This window comes from Azolla caroliniana, unplaced genomic scaffold, assembly GCF_043228905.1.
Source record: "Azolla caroliniana isolate FFs.n. ecotype wild unplaced genomic scaffold, voAzoCaro1.0.p SCAF_17, whole genome shotgun sequence".
Taxonomy (NCBI): Eukaryota; Viridiplantae; Streptophyta; class Polypodiopsida; order Salviniales; family Salviniaceae; genus Azolla; species Azolla caroliniana.
The window spans coordinates 10,360,233-10,366,908 of NW_028230452.1; the positions used below are offsets into that span (position 1 = coordinate 10,360,233).

A 6,676-nucleotide genomic window follows, 5' to 3' on the forward strand; every position below is an offset into this window, starting at 1 on the left:
GTTGGAGACAGCCAACTCGAACGAGAGCGAAAACCGATCGGAGGTAGCCAAGTCGGTTCAGATGTTTGATTCGGATACACTGAATCAACCGAGGGCCAAGCGGAAAAGAAGGCAGCAGGAGAAGCGCCAACACTGTGACAACAAGGGAGCTGTGAAGGGCCGTGGGAGCAGACAAGCCGACTGGAAGGGTCGAAGCGCGTGGAGTCGAACAGGCCGAGGAGCGCGAGCGAGGCGTGGAGCCAAGAGGAACCGGAGCGGTGATCCGGAAGATCCTGAAGAGCCTCAAGTTGAGCTTGAGGGGGAGTGTTGAGAGACAAGCTCAACATCGGCCGTATCGGTTAAGCAAGCCGAGGACCGGATCGGTTGGGACCGATCGGTTAGGCCGGACCGGTGCGTAAAACGGATGCGTAATCTGGTACGCAAACCTGTACGTAACGAAAGGCCGTATCGGTGCGTAAACCGAAAGGCCGTTAGAGAGATATTCCTCGTAAAGGAATAATTTTGGGAGTGAGTGTCGAGGCTCACTTATGAGCAGTCAAGTACTGTCAGTACTTGTGTCAGCCCGATTGTCAGGGCTTGTATAAAAGTGCTCACTAAGCACATCCTATGCACAGAGTTAGTATTTTTTGAATTGTTTTCTTTTTCCGTTCTCTCTCTGTCTCTCCCGCGTACTGTGTATATTCAAGCTCTCCATTAAACCTACGTATTTTCTCTGTGTTCGTTTTCTATTGCTTCCGCACATAATCTTTCACAATAGAGAAAGATATAGAAATCTCGTGAATCCCACGATTATATTGTGGGGTCACGTGGTAAAACCACAGGATAAAACCCCTCACTTAACCCAAGTAGCTATAACCAGGGTTAGGGGGTTAGACATTGGGTTAGTTAGTTAGGCTATAGTTAGTAAAGGGTTAGTTAGAAGTAAGTAAATAGAAGTGTGCTGAGATAACCGAATGGATCTTGGAATGTATTACCATGGTGTATAAATACATTCAGATGAAATAGAAAATGAGGAGAGTTTAGAGGCATTTCACACACTTTGGTGGAGAAGACAAGCAACAATCAACACACCAACTCAAGAAAAAGCTGAAACAAAAACAAGATGCTACTCCAACAGATTAGACACCACCATATCAAGAAGAAGGCGCCGCAACGCTGCCCCAACACAACAAGACACAACAGTAACAAGCTGAAACAACCATACCCAACACAACAAGACGCAACAACAACAGGTTGAAACCAGCATACAAATGGCATCTCCAATACAGAACAATAGTGCAATAGAATGCACCAACATGAATCCTGAATTTCTGCAATAGCACCAAGAAAATCGTCAAACTTTTCAGATGGATCAACTAATACAAGCGGTATCTAACATAGCAATACAATCCAATTTGACTAATCAGGACAATCTGTCTTTTTTCTCTTCGCAGACAGATAGGCACGCTAATCGCCCAGATCCACGAGTACGACCTAAGTCCTTCTCAGGTCTGCCGTCTGAGGACATCCTTTCTTGGCTCGATCATTTTGAGATGGCGGCAAGCTATCATTAGTGGCCCGAAGCATGGAAAGCACTAGAGATGCGAACTTTATTAGAGGGCATTGCAGCCACATGGTTCATACAGCAACCTGAGGAGTCCAAGAACAATTGGTTGATACTTAAATCCCTCATGATCGGGAATTTTGCTCACCATGACTCAACTTAGACAGTTCTACAGCAACTAGAGACTATCAAACAACAACAACATGAGCCAGTAACACAATTCGCAATCCGATTACAACAATTACTTACTCGCACAAATCCAACAATGCCTGAATCGATGAAGCTATTCTTCTTATGTCCATGGCTACGCCTAGAATATATCGTTGAGTGCGCGACCAAGGCCCCAAAACATTTCAAGAAGCCATCCTCATTGCGCAACGCATTGAAGCAGCAACACAAATAGAACTCCAGATGAGCTGGTCATCCAATGTCAATTCCGAGAAGTAGTACAACAACAACGCCACGCCGATGGAAATCGATATCCTGAATGCTCAACTACAAGCAAGAAGGAACCTGGTGTTTTTTTTTTGCAACAACTATGGGCACGTGAAGAAACACTGTCGAAAATGGAACAACCAAAAACAGAAGCAGAATGTGCAAGTACAGTTGGCTGACAATAGTTACCGGGCCAACCTGTCGGAAAACTGAGTCGTGGGGTGTTGAAGGGAGCACAACCCCCGCATATACAAGCATCCACATCCTCAAGTTCTCCCGTGTGCACGACCATGGCCACAATTCTCCATAGCCTGCAGGAAGTTCTCTTCGATTTCGGTAGTAGCATATCTTCCATCAGCCAAGATCTGGTTGCCCACCTCAATCTTTCAACCTCCAAAGCCCCCCATCAGGGTGTTGTTCGGCGATCACCAACGCCTATATAAGTCCGACACCACAACTGCATGCACACTCAAGCTAGGCTCCACCACAATCACGCACACCTTCTACATACTTCCACATCAATTGTTTCCACTCACGCTCGGATGTGATTGGTTCATTAAGAGCAGGGCCCAACTCGATTTCCATACGCATCGCCTCATGTTACCACAAGCAAGTTCAGTTCCCCTGTTCACAAGCAAATGCAACCACCAAATCAGCAATGCACGGGTAGCATTAAGCAAGGAGGTTCGCCTAAATGCTATCTGATAGGGTGTATAAGATAATAGATAGTTATACACTATATGAGGGCTTGACCAAACCGATTAGATGGAGTTGAAAATCATAATATATTATATAGCTCTAGGTAATTATGATTAGAGAGTATAACTCAAGAAACTAAGAAAAAAGATAGAGAAAGCGAGCAAGAAATAAGAATGTTCTGATATTCCAACATCAAGAGAATACAAAGGAGACAAACTCCACATTGAACTAAAACCAAAGACCTTCCTCTTCTAAGACACTTCCTCTTCCACAAAGACACTTCTTCCTAACACTCCTCATCCACTCTTTGGCCTTCACTCTTAGCCCCCCTCCTCACTAATATCACTTCTTCTTTTATAACCTTCCTCTTCTTATCCACGTTCATGCTATTTTTAGAAGCTTTTTATCTCCCTATTTTTAGCTATGACACATCGACCTTCTAATCGTCATATCTCCCTCATCCGATATCCAAATTAAGCGATTTAAAAAGCTATAGAAAGCTCTTTTTACAAGCTTTCTAATACATATTTAAACGTGATATTTGGATAAACAACGAGGGAGTTATGACCATTCTATTTTTACTGTTTTTTATAGTCTGCGTTTTCTCTTTTTACTTTTCTCTTGGTCTCGTACTTTTACTTTTGACTTCTTCCCTAAGGTCTTAGTTCGTGTTCTTATCCTCAAAAGGTGAATTATCTATACTTTATTTTCTCCTAATGTTCAATGGCTTAGATTCTAAAAACACTTTCACACTATCCACAAGATTTTAACTCAATACCCCGAGCTAATCAACTCATCTGACAAGCCCACTACAGTCTCATTTCCGGTCCAACATATCATCAACACTGGAAGCACAACATCTGTCCGGACAACAGCAAGACGACGTTCTCCTTTAGATCATGCACGCATCGACCAAGCAGTGAATGAGATGCTTAAAAAGGGGATCATCTTGTTGGGAGACAGGTCCCTCCGGATGGGAAGGGAGAAGAACAGTGCTGATGAACAAACTCAGCCGAGGCCTGTCGGCCTCGGCCGAAACCGTATGACGAGTACCCGGCTACGGAGAGCCGGATGGTGCAGACCCAGTGAGAACCGGATGAGGAGTACCCGGCTACGGAGAGTCGGATGTTGCAGACCCGGTGAGAACCGAATGAGGAGTACCCGGCTACAGAGAGCCGGATGGTGCAGAACCGGTGAGAACTGGATGAGGAGTACCCGGCTACGGAGAGCCGGATGGTGTAGACCCGGTGAGGAGTGCTCACCGGATGAAGAGACATATTCGTAAATATGTTTCTGAGAGTCCATCATGGCTACATTTGTAAATAGCTGAAAAGTCATATTAGTATAAATATGACTTAGGGCAAACTTTTAGTAGTTGTAGTTATTTTCTTCTCTGCGTGAGATCAGAGCGCGTAACTGTGTACAAAGAGAGAGAGAGAGAGGAAGAGGTCGTTGCCTCAGTTGTAACCGCCGCCTATGGCGAAGATTGTGAGCACGAGATCGTTGCCTCCGTGAACTCACTGTTGTATATTCTAACATAGTGATAGTTTGCAGCCTGTGGGCTGCCGTGCTTTTTCCCTTAGTTTGGGTTTTCCACGTAAACATCTTGCATACTCTTCTCTTCTTCGTGTCGTACATTTATTTCCCGTTTTTCTGTGTATGATTCTAAGCTTGGTTGTGGCCGAGCCTTGCGTATAGGGAGCGTGCAGTTCCCGTCACATCTCACCCTCACATAGTGATTGGGTATCATAACCACACATGGTCAAAAAGGATGATGGCACATACCGATTTTCTGTGGACTTTCGCAAGCTCAATCAAGTGACCATCCATGACCTTTACCCTCTGTCGTGAATAGATGACCTCTTGGACCAGTTGGGATGCTCAAAGTACTTCATCTCTATCGATCTTGTGGCCGTATTGGCAGATTCCAATGGACCCAAGAGATGCACATAAGACAACTTTCAGAACACGCATAGGCCTATTCCAGTTCAACAAGATGCCATTTGACTTGTCTGATGCAGGCATCACCTTTCAACGAATGGCAAATTCAATCTTCGCTGACCTGATCGCTGATGGTATGGTGCTTGTCTACCTAGATGACATTCTAATTCATATTTCCACATGGCCACAACATCTTCAGGTATTACAATCAGTTCTACAACGAATACAACAACACAATTTGAAATTACAGTGGAAAAAATGCAGATGGGGTAGCGCACAACTAAAGTTTTTGAACTACATAATTTCTGCCGAAGGCCTCCAGATGGACCCAAAGAAGACCGAGGCCGTGACTAATTTTCCTCGACCAACCACAATCAAGTCCTTGCAGCGTTTCTTAGGCATGTCGACTTTTTCACTCCGATTCATTCCAAATATGGCCACCATGACAACACCCCTATGACACCTATTGTGAAAAGGCTCCAAGTTTGAGTGGACAACAGAATGTGAAAACAACTTCATCCAATTAAAAAATACATTACACCACGCAGGTCAGTTGGCTCACCCAGATTTCTCACGCCCCTTTCTTTTGCAGACAGACACATCCAATCATGGATTGGGAGCCGTCCTACAAGAAACGGATGCGACAGGAGTGGAGCGCCCAATCGCCTATATAAGTCGATCCCTTACCCCTGCAGAAAAGAATTACTCCACAACAGAAAAGGAATGGTTAGCAATCGTATGGGCTTTCACAAAGTTCCATCCCTATTTACACGGCACCCACGTCAACGTCGAAACAAACCACCAACCCCTAGTCCATCTAATTAACAAGCCCCACTCACTAGGTCACCTATTAAGATGGGCAATGGCTTTACAGGAGTATCGGTACACATTAACTTATAAAAAAGGAGTCCAAAATGTGATCGCCAATGGGTTGTCAAGAGTAGAAACACAATGTGGTCAATTCAACCCTACAGTAGTCCAATTACCCACAACGATGGCCCAGATAGCAGCCCTACAACAAGCCGACAAACAAATATGACAAATCACCCACGACATCCAATTGACCACAAGCAACAAGGTACACAACCATTTCCAATTGCAAAATAATGTCGTATACTTTATACAAACAGGAAAAGAGCCACGAATCTACATACCACAAAGCTTGAGGAATTTATATATGTAATTTTTTCACGATCACCCGATGTTTGGCCACCTCGGATTCCACAAGGTGCTGGACAAGATCCGTCTCCGATATTATTGGCCACAAATGCGTACAACAATCGCAATCTACATCAAACAATGTCACTCATGTCAACAAATTAAGCCACCCCATTCCAATGATGGCTTACTCCAGCCTATTACTGTTTCTAAACCCTTTGAATTAATAGGATGGGATATCATCGACCCTTTTCCCGAATCCTAGGCAGGAAACAGGTATATCTTAGTCATATCGGAATACTTGACGCGATGGACCGAAACCGTCGCACTTCTGGATGCACGAGCTGTCACCATAGCAACAAAGTTGATGGAGCGGATCATTTTCCCACATGGCTGCCCAACTCGCATCTTGTCAGATCAAGGCCCACAATTTAGGAGAGGTATTGCAAGCATTAGCCACACAATTAGGCATTCAACAAATTTTTACCTCCCCAAACAAATGGATTGACAGAACGGATGAACAAGACGATTAAACAACAACTTACCGCATTCATCGATCCACTACACACAACGTGGGACTTGATCCTACCATTCATCACACATGCGTATAATACTTCGGTGCAGGCCTCGACTTGAATCAATCCTTTTCGAGCACTATATGGAAGAGGCCCTCGTTTACCCCCCAACATCAAGGTGGATCTGCCCAAAAAACATACTCGAACTAATGCAATGGATTGGTGGTTGCACTTGCAGCAGGTCCAACCTATCTTACGGACGAGCATACACAAGAATCTGCAATTGGCTCAGGCATGAGAAAACGGTGCTATGATAAGCGCCGTCAGGCGGTAGAATATGCAATCGGCACAAAGGTCCTAGTCTATTTTCCAATCCGGCGACAAG

At 44.6% G+C, this 6,676-nt stretch overlaps 2 long non-coding RNA genes across 3 annotated transcripts; both read right to left on the reverse strand.

Annotated features, from left to right (window-relative positions):
• Nucleotides 1-1,203: 1,203 nt before the first annotated feature.
• On the reverse strand, nucleotides 1,204-2,600 carry LOC147853106 (uncharacterized). The gene is made up of 3 exons (XR_015531298.1): nucleotides 2,177-2,600; nucleotides 1,793-2,056; nucleotides 1,204-1,712 (listed from the first exon to the last, which is right to left on the reverse strand). It is a non-coding gene; the product is annotated as an uncharacterized LOC147853106 (long non-coding RNA).
• Nucleotides 2,601-4,635: 2,035 nt separating this feature from the next.
• On the reverse strand, nucleotides 4,636-6,192 carry LOC147853107 (uncharacterized). Of its 2 annotated transcripts, none has more exons than XR_015531310.1 (4): nucleotides 5,773-6,192; nucleotides 5,181-5,323; nucleotides 4,917-5,081; nucleotides 4,636-4,832 (listed from the first exon to the last, which is right to left on the reverse strand). It is a non-coding gene; the product is annotated as an uncharacterized LOC147853107 (long non-coding RNA). The 2 variants fall into 2 exon arrangements; XR_015531309.1 differs by having other exon boundaries at nucleotides 4,638-4,832; nucleotides 5,181-5,307.
• Nucleotides 6,193-6,676: the final 484 nt, after the last annotated feature.